The sequence below is a fragment of the Haliaeetus leucocephalus genome, unplaced genomic scaffold (genome assembly GCF_000737465.1).
Source record: "Haliaeetus leucocephalus isolate CR32 unplaced genomic scaffold, Haliaeetus_leucocephalus-4.0 Scaffold656, whole genome shotgun sequence".
Taxonomy (NCBI): domain Eukaryota; kingdom Metazoa; phylum Chordata; class Aves; order Accipitriformes; family Accipitridae; genus Haliaeetus; species Haliaeetus leucocephalus.
The window spans coordinates 6,748,555-6,765,606 of NW_010973092.1; positions in this window are offsets into that span (position 1 = coordinate 6,748,555).

Below are 17,052 nucleotides of genomic sequence, written 5' to 3' on the forward strand. Positions count from 1 at the left end.
CGGTGGCCGGGGGCTGATGCCTCTGTGGCTGATGAACTTGGACAGGAATTTCTGCAGCGGGAGCAGGGCTACGCCCAGGGTTTTGGATACAAGCAAGAGCCACATCCAGCCTCTGCTGGAGATGGTCCCACCTTTATTTAGGGAGGACCATCCTTCAGCCATCTCTGCCACTCCTCCCCACCTTGCAGTGCCTTGCTAAGGAGCTCAAGCATCACCAGACCTTATTGATTTATTACTGTTCCCCCACTCCAGACCTACCTCTAGTTTAAGGGTGCTAGTAAACCAAAGATGCCTTTGCTAATGCCCAAAATATGTTGTGTGGGCTCAGTCTTGACTATTCTTGGGTAACAAGGCAAGAATTTCCTTTGACTTCACTCAGCGTGCCCTGCCACACGTCTGAGCCCCCTTCCCTCTGTGCTTGCTCCCAGCATGTGTACAGTGCAGTGCTTATGGCAGAGCATCTCAGCATGTGTGGCAGCCACTGCTGGCACGAGCATCACAATGCTGCTCATCCCCAAGCACTGATCACATAGGCCAGGACCATTTCTAGCCCTGCAACTGCCTTAAACCATGAGAGATCTACATAGATGGGCATCCACACCAAGGAGACCCTCCTGATCCACTGCCCTCCTCCCGAGCATGCCTAGACCACGTTTCTCGCCTTTCCTCCACAACCACTAATGCCCTGCAGAGAACCAGTCTGGGCGTCCCGCAAGCACCCCCAGAGCTGTGGGAGTTGGGAACCAGCCTGCAAAGCTGGTGTGCAGGGAAGGGGATGGCTCGGCATGCCAGAGAGGAGAAGAGCAGCCACGGCTGCCCTGACAGCCACCTTGGAAGGAGCTCTGGTCCCTACAGACCATCGACCACCAGCCAGGGGATGTGCTGTCTTCTGGAAATCAGGGTGCACAGCCCCCTCTCAGCAACTCCCATTTGCATTTCCAGGGGCAATTCCTGCATCCATTGCCCCGCGTTGCTTTTCTCCCCTGGCTGTGTTCCCCTTGCCTGAGCCTCCCCACTCCGGTGATGCTGGGCAGAGGTGCTGGCCGCTGGCCCAGCCCGCCAGAGCATCTCGGCTGGCGGCAGCACGACCATGGCAAAGGAAGGAGCGGAGAAGCGAAGCCAGGCCTCTCACACAGCCGCCGGTCCTTTCTCTTCCTCTGTCTTTCTATTTCTAGCCCCTTTTCTTGCTGGGGCTGCGCTTCCAGGCGCTCCCACAATGCTCACTGGTCCCGCCGTCTTGCCAAGCAGGCCAGGGACATCTGGTGCAAATTAGCGGGAAGTAAAATATACTTTATTTCTTCTTTGTCTAAGTGCATCTGAGTCATTAAGTGAGATCATGGGTGCCCGTATGCAATAAAAAAAGCCCCGTATGGATCCCATGATCAATGCCCTTACAGCCAGGGAGTGAGGGCTTCTCCTGGCTGGGGGGGCACCGTCCCCCGCTTTTGAAGGCAAACAGCTCCCCGAGCAAAGGCTGGTGACCCCTGAAACCCAAGCCTTGCTTGTCCGGCAATGAAACTCCTTGGCTTGTCCTGTTTTCCTCTGCCACCCTCCCCTCGTCCTCCGCGACTGCTTCTTTCCCACCCTTTAATCTAAATAAAACTGAGCGGTTTTTTTTTTCTTCCTTTGGCTGGAACCGTGCGGAGTTGCAACATCTCTCCTCTGGGGTCCCTCGGCTCCCATGACACCATGTTTACTCACAGGCCAGATTATCATCACAGAGCCCTTTTTCTTTTTCCCAGCACATGGCTAGAATTAGGCAGGGCACACACATAGGGAGCCTGTCGTCCCAAGGCTCATAAACAGCTGCTGATAAAACACAGAGGTAGGAAATCTGAAACCAGGCTGAGGAGCAGAGGGGCTGGGGAGTCCCCGGGGTCCCACAGGCCATCCCTGCCCAAGGGATGAACATCTAGGGGCAAAACCCTTCTCACCCAGCCATCTGTCAGCGCCAAGGGGGTCCTGAGGCTTTACCCAGGCGCTGGTGAGACCAAGGGGTGCTGAGAGCCCTTGGTGCCAGTTTGCAGCATGCTTAGGTTTGGGGTTTTCTTTTAGTCACGCAGAGGTGAGGTTTTACAAGCACTCACAGGCAGCGTTGCGAATGCCTGAACCCTCTGAGTGGTTTTGCCAGAGCTCCTTGGTCTGTGAAGACGTGATTAAAGCCACAACCCTGGTGTGGACCAAGCTCTATAGGAGATGGTCAAAGCAGGGGCAGATGCCACCTCTGGGACAGTTCGAGCGCAGGGCCACCATGCCCACAGGCAGGGACAGCTCTCCTGCCTGCCTTTGCTGCAGAGAACGGGGCTGGCACAACCGGGGCCCCGGCCCAGGACCCCAGATCCTGGTCCCCAGCTTTGGTGGCACCTGGAGGAGGTGGCTGTGTGGTCATGAGGGTGCTGGTCCTGCAGCAAGACGGCAGGACACGACCTAGCGCAGCCAGCCTCCTCCGGGCCAGCCTGCCACGGGCTATCACAGGCTTTGACAACATCTGTCAGAAAGCTGAAAATGAGGACCATGGCTCCAGAGCTGGGGGGGAGGCTGCCGGGGAGGATGACGAGTCCACGTTTGAGCCCCGACGGCATGATTCAGCAGCCCTGGGGTCAGCCATGTGAGGAATGGGGTGGGGTGGCGAGCCCTACGCAGCCCCGCTTTGGCTGCAGCCATCCTCCCTCTCCGAGCGCGGGGCGACTGCGACGTCCATGCAAGCGATCCAGCAAACCTCCAGCCATGGGCTATCTATTTGCAACCCATCGTTTGTGAGGAGCTGGCACGGGGGGACGTGGGACCACGGCGAGCCCTGCTCTCTCACCCCTAATCCCTCCCGCTTTCCCCCTCTGTTTTAAGCCCATGGGAGACGGAGGAAACGAGTGACCTGTTTAGTGCAAGTTCAAAATAAAACGAAACATCTGTTTGGAGAGGTGCCAGCGTTATAAATAATCCCCCAGCCCCCGAGTGTTGGTATTCGTGGCCCTTTCGGCTGCGCATGCTCCCCCGCTTCCGCTTTCGGAGGAAAGGCCGGGCCCTGGGGGCTGGTGGGGCTGCTCCCCGGAGCCTGCGATCTTGGCCCGGGCTGTGGGAAAACCCTGGGCGAGGACCAGGGCCCACCTGGGACCGAGGAAGGAGGGATGGGGGTGTCGGGAGGGACGGCTGCCACGTGCCGGGCAAGGCTGATGTGATGCCTGGCTGTCCCTTGCTGCGTACCCCACTCCTCGCGCCGGCTGGATCTTGCCCCCACCTTGGTCTCCCTAGGGCAGCCGGTGGGTGCCAGGGTCATGGTGATGCTGGGGCTGGCCTGTGGTGGTGCTGGGACTGGTCTGTGGCAGTGCTGGGACTGGTCTATGGTGGTGCTGGGGGCTCGCCAGCATTTTGGAGCACAGCCCTGAAGTCTGGCGTGCGTGACTGGGGATGGTCACGCCGGGTGTGGGGAGGAGGGCTGTGTTCAGCCTCGGGGCTCACCCCTTGCAGGGCGATGACCCCCCCAGGGGAGGCACAAACGTGCCCCTTGGGAGCGTTTCAGCCTTTCCCACTGCCCTTCGCCAGCAGGATGCTCTAAAGGACGCAACAGAGCCCAGCCGGGGCTGTCCGTGACCATCCCCCAACTTGTCCATTGCCCCCGACAGCAAAGACATTTTCAGGAGAACACACCACGCTGCTTCACAAGCATGTGAGCAATGCAAGTTATGAGCGTGGCTGCAGGGCACCTAAACCACGGGCCAGGACCCACGCAGCTCCCTGCGTCGCTTCACCGCTGGCCTCTCCAGCCGGCTAGCAAAGCCTCAGGGCTGGCTGGCAGCAGTGACTGAAAGAGCTCCCTGGCCCCTCCACCCCCAAACTGGCATATTCGGGGGGTCCCAGTTCCCAAGCACGTGGGGCTGGATGGCGCTTGCCTCTGAGCAGAGCCCATCCGCTCGCCTGCTGCTTTTTCCCATCACTGGCAGAGCGGAGATGGGAAGCAGGGCATGTGGGACCAAGGGTCAGGCACCATCCTGGCTGCTCATCCCATGTCCTGGCACCCCCAGAGCTTTCCTTGCTCTTCTGCCGTGGCTGCCAGAAAGCGGTGGCTGCCTTCCTGCAGTGATTCAAGGGAAGCACTCTGCTAAGGTATACATGAGGAGGAAAACAGTTCCCAGCACATCAGCATCTCCATCACCTGCTTACAGTCACTGTTTGAGGGTGGCTGCTATAATGGGGCCAGGGCTGGAGCCAAAGGTCCCGACTGGCTCTAATTAACCACTAATCATCAGCTGATGGAGGCAGGAGGAGAAAAAGAGCTATCCTGAGCCCTAGTAGGATGTAGGGGGTTTGCAAAGCCCTAGGAGCAGAGTGTTGTGATCTTACCAGCCCCACATTCCAGTGAAGGTTGAGCAATCTGATCCTCCTCTGAAAATTTCCCTGAGATGTGGATCTGCCAGGGAGGAGGAGAAAATCTGCGTGGATGCGTTGGCTTTTCTGTTCTCGGCTGCCTGCGAGGTACCCGAGCTTAATTGCTTTGTTCTGGGGTTTTAGGCTCTCGTGGCCAGGATTAGGCACTCACCAGTTCTGCGGTCAGGGCACACTTGGCCCATCTGCAGGACCCGGAGAGAAGCCTGAAACTGTGGCCAGGATAGAAGAGGATGGGGCCAGGTAGTGCTGGGGTGCAAAGGGCAGAGGCTGCTTTTAGAGGGGGGCTGTGTTTGATTTGGCCCTGCTACTTCTGGGTTCCTGAGAGGGAGCAGAACACAGCTGCTGGTGCAGCTCTTGGTGCCAGGGTCTGATCCTGCCCCCTCCTCCTTAAGCTCACCTGTGGGGCAGGAAGACCAGGACTGCAGGGACAGCCGAGCTGCAGTGCTGGGATCAGCCACCCCCATCCCATGCCTCCCCCATCCCATGCCTCCCCTCCTGCCTGCTGGCAAGCCGTGGTCAGATCCCCCGCAGGCAATTCCACATGATGAGGGTCTGGCCCCCACCTCTGTATAACAGCAGGACCTGGGGGCAGCGATGGAGCTTTCTGGAGCAGGGGGTGCAGGAAGCTAACGCATTCCCTGTGCATCTGCAGGTTGCACAAGGGATGCCTCCCTTTCGGATAACCTCTTCCTATGTGCTTTGGCCACGCAGCATGAGCCGTGCTTGCCATTCTGTGTGCAGGGTCCTTTATAACCTCCAGCGGTTCCTCTTCCCTCACAGAGCAAAAATCAGCTCCCTTCTGCACCCATGTTCTGCAAATATCTCCTGCCCCCAAAACTCCACGGATCCTCCAGAAGAGAAGCTGAGGCAGGACTCAGCGCTGGGGCTGGCAGCTGCCAGCACCCCCTGCCCTCCCCTGAGTGCAGCTTTAAAATGGGCACCAAGTCCTGCTCCCCGCACCAGGAATTCCAGAATCAGACTATATTCTCCCAAACAGCTCCCAGGCTGGAGAGGGAAACTTGGCAGCTGCCTGCAGGGAGAGAGGAGGGGACCCCTCTCGCGATGCCGGCAGCGCTCGGCCCCGAGGAAAGCAGGGTTTCTGTTCTGCAACCATTTGCTTGGCAAAGGCTGAAGCCGAGGTGACTTCTAGTTTGGGAGCGGAGAATGTGCTTGCAGAGAGCAGGGCTCGAAATGGTGTATTTTCTGCTGGCCCCGGTTCAGACAAACCCGCAAGCAAACATATTTTTTTTGTATAAATAAGACAGTGTGTCTCGCCAGTTAAAGCAATTCAAACATGAATGTAGCAATTTAATTGGTGCCAATTACTGTGTCTCGGTAGCATTAAGATTTCAGTCACAGACTCTTTCGCATGGTGGATGGGCCAGAAGGGGGAAGGCAGAGGGACCGGCAGGATGGGGCCTCACACTGAGGGGCAGGTTTGCCTGTCTCCTGCCTGCTTTGGGACCCTCGTCCCTGCGAGCAGCCCTGGTGCTGCCTGTGGGGATGTGCTGAGAAGTCCCCTTCCATAGCGGGGAGAAGCTACGTCCTCCTCCATCTGTCTCCTGCTTTGCAGCCCGGGGTTTGACAGCCAGCACAGTGCCCTGGTTATATCCTTGCACTCTCCAACCCTTCCCTGTTCCTGCACCCCACAGCCTCCTGCAAGCCCCATCACGTACTGGGTCTCGTTGAGCCCGGGGAACGGCATAAGATGGGTGTTAGCAAAGACCCAGAGAGATGAGCAGGTGCCCCTGCAGGCATGCCCAAGAGAAGGCGAGTCCATCCATGGGTGCAGGACATACACCGCTCGCACTACACCAGATTGGCTTTCCTGGCAGCAGCCTTTCTGTGGGATCTTTTGTGAGCTCCCTGCATGGGGTCTCCACGCCACAGTCCTCTGGCTCTGCAGGTTGGTGGTTGCAGGAGAAAGGTACAAACACAGACCAGGGCATGCCACAGCCTGTGTCCCAGGTTTGCGCCCAGGGAAGATGAAAAAGCAGAGTGTGAGGGGCAGCGCACCACTGTATGTCTCCTCCTACCAGGCTGGGGGGGGGCAATGGACCTGTGGGACCCGCTTGCTCAGCGCATGACCCATCCCAGCACCCTTCTGTGCTTCCCCGGCATGTGTCCCTGTCCCGGCAGGGTCTGCTCTGTGTCCCCCGTGGTGCCGGGAAAGCGCTGCGCTTCCAGGAGGAGGTGTCCCAGTGGGAGCGGAGCAGGGCAGAGGTGCGCTTGGCTCGGGGAGCCTAATTAGGCAACCGGGGAGAGGAGGAGGGGAAACAGCCACCCCTAAAACAAGCCTCGTTATGTCCAATTTGCCTGGCGGAGCGGAAGGAGCCTCCTGGAGCCGCTCCAGCCTCTCAGGAAACAATACCCAGTCTATACCCTCCCCTTGCAGTTCCTCTCCAGGGGATTTCTTTCCCTTGGTTAAAGTACAAACAAACAAACTCCACGAAGTGTTCGGCCCGGATCCTCCCTCACAGGGATAGGATGCATCCAGCCAGCCCCGAGCCTGCGTGGTCCCCAGCTCTCTTCAGCTCTGGGCCAAAGGCAGCCCCCACCGCCAGCGCCAGCAGCTGCGCTCCCATGGGATTTGGCCACCACACGGCTCCTCTGCTCCCTGCCCTTTGCTGCTGCATCCCAGGAAGACGCTTTGCCGAAGGCTGACCCTATGAACACCATAGCAATCCCATCCTGCTTCAGCATGGCATCAGACCCCAGGGCCAGAGGGACCTCAGGGACAGCTTGGTCCCAGAGTGGAGCCAGGCGGAGAAGCCCCTGCCCGGACCCTCTGGCAGCGGCTGGTCATACCTGTCCGTCATTTGGCCAATGCTGCGGCCAGCCAACATGGTCTCTTCTTGCACGGCATTGCTCTCGCACCTAGAGAGCATTTCTTAACCTCAGCTTTCCTCTGGTGCTCGCTAAGACAATTTCATCTTGCCCTAGTCCTGGAGAAGGGCCCAGTGCTCTCCTCTTCCTAACAGTGTTCTGAATGCTTTGGAAATCCTGTTGCAGACCCATCAAAAATGAGGCTGAAAGAGATCACAGGGTCATTGCCTGCTGCAGTGCCCACATCTCCCCAGCCAGAGGTTTGCCCGACACATCCTTTGAAACCTGTGGGGCTGAAGGCACCCAGCCTCATGTCTTTAAACCTACAGACATTTCCCCTAAAAGCTAACATTTTTCTTTGCAACGACCTTTCCCATGCACAAAGACTTTGTGCTACCAGCCCACAACACCCAGTGAGCAGTGAGCCCCATCAACCCCTCTCCCAGTCCTCTGCAGCCTCTCCTGGGCTTCTGATCACCCTCCCTGCTCTCCCTGAGCCTTTCCACTCCATGTGCATCCCTGCTGAAGCGCTCAGCATCACTTGCTGGGAAGGACCTGCTCTCTCCACCCTGCCTGTTCGTGCTGCCTCCAGCCGCGTGCCTTTCAGCACATCCCACGGGAAGAGGTGCGGGTTTCCCTGCGCCACGCTGCAATCTGGTTTGTGTCTACTATAGCCCCCAGATCCTTTCCCACTGTACAAGCTGCCTGGGCTATTAGCTCCCAAGATCATGCGCAGCCATTTGATATTTCCTTCCTAATGGCAGCATGCTGTCACAGCTTGCTGTTGTCTGGTTGATGCTGGACTCCTCCCGGAGACCGTGGGATCCTCCTGTGCTCCAATCTGCCCACGCAGCGGCTGCCCACCCAGCTTGGTGCCAGCCCAGAATTTAGTACGTGTGCTCATCCATCATCCAGGCAGTTAATGTAGAGATCGCAGAGGACCAAGCCCAGGCCACAGCCCTGTGGGACTCCACTAGCAATGCCCAGGACTTTGGACAACAAGCCATGGCTAACTCCTCCCTGACTGCAGCATTACAGCTGGCCGTGCTTGTGTTCAGACCGTGCTCCCCGTTCAGACCGCGGGCACCCTGAACCCCCAGCCCTGTGTGGGGATGCGGGGGATGAGCCGAGGGCAGGTAAGCGGGTGGCTGCGGTCCCTCTGTCTGCTCCTTCAGCGAGGACCCTCCGTGCTGTTGAGCTGAAGGAAGGGACAACTGGTTTTAGGGAGAGAGAAAAGCCCTTTGCATGCTGCAAATGGGTCGCTGTGACTTGATGCTTCTCCAACACACTGACCCCCCTTGATGCACAGACTGACTTGGGGGTGTTTCCTGAACCCAGGGACACTGCCCAGGGTTGGCAGCTGCCACCAGGGCCACAACACACCCGAGCCTGAGTGATATCAATACCAAGGAGTGAATTCAAGCCTCATATCAGACTGTGGTCAGGGCTGGCTGCCAACCAGGGTGGCTACCTGGTGGCTCCCACTCTGAGCCCCCCCCCGGCACATGCCCTCTGCCAGGCAAAGCCACATCTTTGCCACTGGCTCCGGCTGCCGGAATGAAACGTGCCCCTTTCCTGAGAGCATGGGGTGCACAGGCACCTTGTCCTGCGGGGTGCTGAGGGGGAAATGACCCTTCAACCAGCCCCTCAATGGCCCCTGGGGAGCACTGGGGCTCAACATTGCTGGTCCTTGTCATCGATGGGAGACCTTCTGAAAAGATTTGAGACTGTCGAGCCCCTACAAACAGGGTTTGCACTCCAAACCGACTACTTTTAGCTATTTGCCCACTGCTTTAAGAAGCCCCAGGTGCTCTGGGGCAAGGATGGAGCAGCGCAACATCCCTTTCCACCACAAGTCCTGCTTTGAATGTCTCCCAGTTGGCAGGTGAGTGCAGGAGCTGGATGCTCTGAGCCCACAATGGTCCCAGAGTGAGCACCAAAACCCTGCGGATCATGCAACTCCCTGTCCTCAGCCTGTCAGGGCTGCCTGAGTCAGCACAGATTCATTCCAGACCAGCTCCAGCCTGTTGGAGGCCCTCAGCTCCTGGGCTCTTGGGACAGCAGAGCGGTTGCCCACATCCATGCCCAGAGGGATTTTACCCCCCTCCAGTACCCAGCACGCCAGGGCGCAGGCTGAGAGCAGGACTTGCAGATGTCCTTCTCCACCTTGGCCTGGCCCATGGGGACAGGAGTCCCACCAAGGGCACAGGCTGAAGCGTCGTGGTCCTAGGAGCACCCTGCATTTAGGGATGACCATGGATGCGTTCGGACGGTCTAACGCTTCGGTGATGCTGCTCTGCTGTGGGGCACGCTCACGCCTCCAAAATGTCTCACTGGGAACAGCGAGAAGCCCCATCCCCACGCACATCCCAGCCCTCCCACAGCCGCCGGGCTGGGAGAGCCAGGGTAACCCCCCAACCCAGGGAGGGACTGAGAGCTCCCCAGGGAGAAGCAGAGATCCCCTAGGCCCTGCTCCCGCTGCAGCGGGGTCCCCTCTCCTGCCCTACAGCCGCAGCATCCCCTTGGCTCCCTGCAGCCATCCCAACCCAGGACCCGGCGAGAGCTGATGGGACGGCTTTTCCCGTTGGATACCGCAGAACTCGGCTGCTCTCCACCAAACACCACCTCCCCAGGGCTTGGCGGGGCATTTTGGGGTGCCAGCCCCTTGCAGGGCAGCAAAGCCCCTTCCAAAGCAACCAGCCTGACTTGGGGAGAGGGTACCTGGGGTCTGTATCACCTCCAGCGTGAGGTTTCCCGTCCGGAGAGCGGGAGGGTGAGCCGGCACCCGGGTGGGCGACGCGAGGGCTTACCTTGGGCAGGGTCCCACCGGGCGAGCGCCTGCGCCGCACGTCCCACGGGCGCTGGCCGCCCCCAAATTCTTTCCTCTCCTCCGCGCTCTTTATCTGCTGCCTGCCGAGGCTCTCCCTGCCCTCCCAGCCTTCCCCAGCTGGCAAGGCTTTTCCACTTAAAGGAGAAAGAGAGGGAAGGGAAGAAATGAAGTGGAGGGGAGGAGGGGAAAAAAAAATAAAATAAAATCAAAAGGAGAGGCAAGGCTGTGCCAGGGCTGGGCTGCAGCCAAGCCCTCGCTCTGCTCTCCAGTGCATCTCAGCAGCACCCTGAGCAGCCCCCAGCCCACCTGGGAGGGGGTCCAGCCGCCTTGGGCCTCAGCGTGGAGTAAAGCCCCGAGCCGAGGGATGTGCACGCGTGTGTGTGTGCGTGTATAAATAAAAGAGACCTCGGGAGGAGGAGAAGGGGGGAGGTTGCCTCGCCAATGAGGAGCGGAGTCCCTCCGACTTCCTCCCTCCACCCTCTGCGGGGACCCTTTGCAGAGCAAAACTTGCGATTAAAGCCCGGCAGACGAGCGCGATGGGGGGACAAAAATTTTAAAAAAGGAGGAGAAGCCGAAGTGGCTGCAAGGAGAGGGGAGTTTTGCCGCAGGCTGCCGATGAGTTGGAGCGGAGAGGGCCCAGCTAACGGGAAACAAAAGGAGCCCGGACCAGCCCGGCTCTCGCCTCCTTAAACCGGAGGGAAGGAGCTGCTCTCTCCCTGTGTCTGCTTTCAATTCTGGCCTTTTTCCCTGTTTTCTTTTTCTTTTCTTTTCTTTTTTTTTTTCCCCTCGAGCCCCCCCCTCCCGTTTTCTTTTTTTTTTTTTTTTCCCTTTCTCAGGATATGAGGGGATGTTTAGAAAATCCGCTGCCCACGCCAGCAGCTGACTCATGTTTTTATTAAAGAAGGCCTGTACTGAACTGACTCCGCGTATTCCCCCCGGACGCCTCCCCGGGCCGTGCCGAGCCGGCACTGTGCCTCTCGCCCCGCTGACCCCCGGCTGGCCACGACCGCTCAGGGACCACCAACGCACCCTCCCAGTCCTTTTTTTTTTGCAAAGGGGAATAAAATGTCTTGTGCAACTGGGATGTTGCAGCAGAGGGTGGGTTTGTTTGGGGACTCGGGGCCATTTGAGCTGCCGAAGGGCACGGAGCTGGGAGAGGTGGCAGGAGTTTCCACCTCAGCCGTGCCATCATCTCAGATGTCCTGCACCCCTCCTGCTTTGGGGGGTGGAAGCCAGCTGATGAACCTGCTTTAAATCCTCCCCACACCTTGATGAGTTCAAATAAAGTTTCTGAGAATCTGTCAATAGGCAAAATATTATCTTTTGTCCGAAAGAGGATTTTTTTGTAATTTGTTTCAGCACTGTAACAAGGTGCAGAAGCTCTTTGGATCAAAACTGTCTTTTGACCCATCAGTTCTTGCCATCATTTCCATCTTGAGGATGTGCTTTTGTCTGATCCAAACAAGAAAAACTGCAAAAATGCACTGGCATCCTGAAAAAGGAGACTCCCCTGAAAAGACACCTTTCTATCTTTCTTTTTTTTTCCTTTCCAAGAATGAAAAAGCCCTTCCCATAAAGACAACACTGCCGAAATCTGAGTTCCTGGTCTGTTTGCAAGGCAGACTCATCCCCTCCTGCCTCGCTAACGAACGTCTGCACAATGGGCACAGCTAATGATTCCCTGGCTGGACAAGCCCAAGAGATTGCCGCTTATCACCCATTATCTCGGCATTTTCTTTGCACCAACGAAAAAACAAAAGGGAAGGTCTTTATTCTGTGCAGCCACGGAGGGTGAGGAGAGGTGGGCTGCAGCACCCATGGTTATCCGCACGCAATGAGCGGCACTTTGCATGGGGCTGGTGTGCTGGCTCTGTGCCTGGCAGGGTCTGGCAGCTGGGCAAGTACAGCTGCAGGCAGGACAGGGGAGATGTGGGTCTGGCAAAGCCCGGGCAGGAGAGGGAGCCCGGGGAAAAGAAGGACGCTGGAGAGGTGGCCCCCCCCAGGAGCTGGACGGGCTTTTATGCTGGGCTGCGTGGAGGGGTGAAATGGTGATGGCTGGGTGAGACCCCGCTGCTCCCCTGCACTGGGCTGGCTGGATTGCCCAACTCCAGATGTGGTGGTGGCCGCGTATTGGGGGGGCCCTGGCAGCCCCCCCAGAGCCGAGACAGTCTGTCGTGCAGAAGAGGAGCCGGCGAGCGTGAGAGCAGCTCATATGGGGGGCAGGCGGCAGAGGGGACGTGCTGCGCACATGGCTCCTCCCGACACTTTTCCCAAGGGATAAAGACGTGTCTGACAGGTCCCTGCACAGGGACATGTGGGCTGCTGGGAATAGCTCAGCAGAGCTATTTCCCTGCAGCATTCCCCCTCCGAGGACAGTATCACTGCTCACAACACAGCAAGAGAGGGAGAAACGCGCTGGTACAATCCTGCTGGGCCCCTTGTGCCGGGAATGGGCTACCTGGGGTGAGCAGGGGGTGGAAAAGCTAGCACGGACCATGCTTGAGGGCAGAGCATCCTGATCCTGAGGAAGGACATATTCCCCATTCTTCCCCCTGCAAATGGAGGACCCCAATGCCCACTCCCAGACTGGGAGCAGGGACAACCTGGGCAAACAAAACCCTCTCCCAGGAGAAGTCTGTGAAGGCCAGGGTTCATTGTTTTGGGATGCTGGGAGAGCCCCAGAGAGCCCACAGCATCCCGGCAAGCACATGGTGGCCCATGCTGTATGTCCCCAGGGAGCATCCAGGGCCACGCACTTTGTTTAGGAACAGCACTTTGGGGTTACGGCAGCTCCTGGGAAAGGCCAGCTTGGAGGAAGCACCGAAGCCGGAGGGACTCGCTTGTGCAAGCGCGTGGGCGGAGGGGAGCAGGTCAGCTACCTTTGCCTCATCCCCCCTTCATTGCTCACCTCTATTTTTGGCACCTGCGCCCCTGTTTGTGGCGCTTGCAGGACTTAGTGATTCCCCCGGGGCTGGGACAGCTGCAGTGTGGGCTGCCAGAGCCACTCTCGGCTGAGATTTCCAGCCTCAATAAGCATCGTTAAGTGCTGGCAGGGACTTGGGGTCATGTAGTGCAGCATCTCTGGTGGGGACAGCAGCCACTGAGACAGGGACACTCCAGGGTATTTTGACTGCTCTGGCATCACCTGGATCAAAGCAGCTCTTCAACCTCCTGCCCCATCCCAGGCAGAGCTGGGACCATGGGGAAAAGCCTATATCCTGTGCCTGACGTGGAGAAGAGACCCCGGAGCCAGGTGACCCGACACAATGGTGGGAATGGCTGTGCTGGAGTCAGCGACAGATCCTATGTGCCAGCAGGTGAGAGGCAGGTAGGAAAGAAGCAGATGTTGGCCTTTCCCACTTCTCCGAAGGTTTAACAAGGGCCAGATTCACCCCTGGCTTCGGTTCCTCCGAGCCTCTATCAACCTCAAGTCAGCCCAGGAATTTCAGCATCGCTCTGATGTGGTGTTGAGCCACAGACCACAAGAGACGAGTGGCGGGTGCCGGGGAGCACGGCACCACATCTGGGCAACCCGTCCAGCACAGCAGCTGCCAGCACTTGCTCCTGGCTGGATCCAGCTTTTGGACCCTGGGGAGAGCTGCACAGAGGCTTCATCCAGCCCTTTCCAGAGCTCTACCCAAGCCTCTGGAGGAACCGGTACCCTGTGCGTGGTCCTGCTTTGCTTGTGTGGCGATGGGTGACAGAAGTGCCCAGGGAGGAAGGGGAGGCGGAAAGTGCTGGGCTCCTTCCAAAGTGACCATATGGCCGAGCACAATGCACTGGGGAGCATCCCGCAGCACCGTGAGTGCCAGCCGCGGGTACCGCAGGGTGACAGTGGTGTCAGGAGGTAGCACTGAGCCATACACCATATGGTGCTGTGTCCCTACCAATGCTGGCCTGTTTCCTACAACCCCTGGGTTTGGATGCTTGGAGGAGGCACTAGCCAGCGGCAGAGGATGCTAGCCCGCTGCCTTTCCCGCCTCAGGGCCTTTTTGCCACCGTCCCACGCACTCTTCCTAACCCCCACTATGAGTCTTGGTATTAAATGTGCTCTGTGGAGCCCCGGGAGGCAGCAGCAGGCTCCTGGGTGAATACTAATAGCGATGCCGTCCGGTCGCCCCAGACTTTCCCACACATCTGCAGTCACTTAATGTGGGAATCGTTAACCCTCTGCTTACGCAGTGCCTGAAATGCAGTGAAGGAGCAAAGCACGGCCAGGATGCTCCCTGCCAGGCCCCAGCCGCCTTCGGGACCCTGTGTCTCCCATCACAAGCTGGGTGGGCAAGCTGTGCTCAGCACCCATGAGCTGCATGGTGAGCACCCAACTCTGTACCGATGCAGGGGGAAATCATATCACCAGCCCCATGAGAGCAGGGACCCCACACATGCTGGAAAGCAATGAGAGGTGCCAGCATGTGTCCCTGTCCCCAGTGCCCTCTTGAGGATAGTCCCAAGATTTGTGGCATTTGCATTTTACCAGGAAAGCTGATCCAGATCCTGAAGAGCAACACCAAGCCTTGGGGAGGGCAGTGGGGGGCTGTACGGCAGTCCTGGCAGCACATTGATTTGGGCTATCCCAGTCCAGTGCCCATCTCTCTGGGGACCAGCTCTGCAGAGCCCTCCTCAGCTCAGGGACACAGGTGCCAGCAGAGACACAGTTCAGGCATCTGGGAAAAGCCAAAGGACATGCAGGAGTCTGCAGTGGGGCTGATGGAGCTGGGGCAGGGGGTTGTGGTCTGCAGAAGGGTTGCACTGATGTCTCCATTGCCAGAGAGGAGGGGATGCTCTCAGGGCATTTGGTGGGGCGGCTGTGCTTGCCCCATCTCTCCCCTGCTCTCTGGGATGCTGCTCCAAAGGTGTATGGCAGGAATGATACATGAGAGACGTGCTCTGCTCTCCCTTTCCTCCTGCTGCAGGAATGGTAAGAAGGTGCTTGCTGGGCTGGAGCGTGTGTGGGGCCACGTAGCTCTGGGATGTGCTGGTCTGAGGCCACAGGTTTGCCTTTGGGAGCAACAGCAGCTGGGGGGAGTGGGGAGGCCACGGACCCCTGGGGCTGCCGGGGAGGTGGTGGGGCAGGAGGCTCTGAGGGGGGGAAAGGGGAGTGAGGGGAGGCACCTACTCGACCCTCTGCGGGCATCTCCCTGTCCTGCTGAAACCATGGTGGGGGTTCAGAGCAAGCCAGGGGACAAGGCAGGGTTTGGTTTCCGAGGATGAGTGCTTCCTCCACGAGAGGCGGTGGGGTGGTCTCCCCTACAAACCTGCTTCATCTGTGATAGCTGCTTGCAGACTGGCCCTGGGGACCTCCCAGCCCTCCCTTCCCCAGCCCTCCTGCTTCCAGGAGATGGCATCACTCGATCACGTATAGCAGCACCGAACCCCAGAGAGCGTCGGGGGAACCCTGGCAGCTCTCCCTCTCCGCTGCATCCACCTGGTTTCCACCAGGAATCTCATGTCTGGAGGACTAGCTGGAGCTCCCCAGGCTGGGTTTGGTGCTGGGGGTCTCTGGGCTGGATGGAGAGGGTACTACCACCTCCTCTCACTCAGCTGGAGACCCCCGGGGGCTCTGACAGCCCCTGGCCTGCTCACCCATGGGACCCTGGTGTGGGTGGCATCCTGGGGCACTGAGGGTCCCCAGCAGCACCCTTCAGCCCCAGTCTAGCAGCTGGGCTGCTCCTTGGGGAATCCATGGAGGGGACCCCACAAAGAGCTCCTCACCTGGCTCTTCCCCAGCATAAACTTTGCCAACCATAATCCCCACTAGCAATAAACAGGCCAAAGAAAAGGAAAAGAGGGAAGTTATCGTCACTGGATTTTTATGGCCCAATTGTCTTCCCCTGCCCCCTTCGCCCCGCGCCAAGGGAGCTCATGGCACGGCTGTTAGCAGGCACCTGGCGATGCTGCGCCCTGCCGAGCCCTTCACCTGCTGCAGGGAGGATGCAGGTGTGGGGTGCTGCCCCTGGACCCCTGAACCCCCTGGTCCCCAGCCTGAGCCCTTGGTGTCTGCTCCATGGGCTGGGAAAAGGGAAATTGGGGCCCGGGCCACCCGTCACTGCCTGCGGGAAACAGCCAGCGGCAGGAATAACCCCAGCATCCCCCGTCCCTGAAATGCAGCCACCCCTGGGGTGGGACCCAGCAGCCACCTGCATTCCTCCGTACGTCCCACCATCTGCTCAGGGGGGGATTTTCTTCTTTTCTTCTCTTTTTCCCCACTCCCTGAGCCAGCATCTCTTTGCTGGCGGGAGGAGGAGAAGGAAGAAGGCCTTGGCTCTCTTGTTTAAACAAAGCCATGGCTGTGCTGACACCTTGGGAAAAATCCAGGATAGATGGGGTTATATGGGGCATCAATCAATCTGTGCTGCGGCGTAAGTTGAGATTGTCACCAGGTGGGACGGTCATGACAGTCACCTATGTCACGAGGGAGGGAGCCCGGGCAAGGCTGGGCGAGGGGCCGGGGATGCTGGGGGGCACAGGGAAGGGAGAGGAGGATGCGATGCTGCAAATCGCTCACCTCTTGCAGTACCTTTGGCCATGCCAGGTCTCAGGAGGGATAGCCTAGGCGATGCCAGCTCTGGGGGGGGTGATTTCCCATCACTGGGGTTTTACTCTGCTCCTTTCTTGCAAACCAGATCCCTTCCCTCTTACCCCAACTCCCTTCAATCTTGTCCTGGCTCCCACCTCCTTGCAGGGAGTAGAAGTGGCACAGGGGCATCTGTGTAATATTTTCACCCAGTTTCAGCCGGAATTGGGGCTGAAGCAATGCGGCAAGGTGCCCAGGACTGATGCAGAGCCACTGTGGGTCCACAGCTCTAGGGTTGGGGGTGCTGCCCTGTTATGGCTCCAGCGCAGCGTGCTTGATTGCAGGGTGGGAATGGCAGCAGCCTGGTCTGGCTGTGGCTGGAAGGGCTGCGAGGTGGGTACGGCGAGATCTCACAAAGTCCACCTTGAACAAACAGATGACAGCAGTGCTGCGGGGGCTCGGGGACGCGCCGATCCCTCCACGAACATGGGAGAGC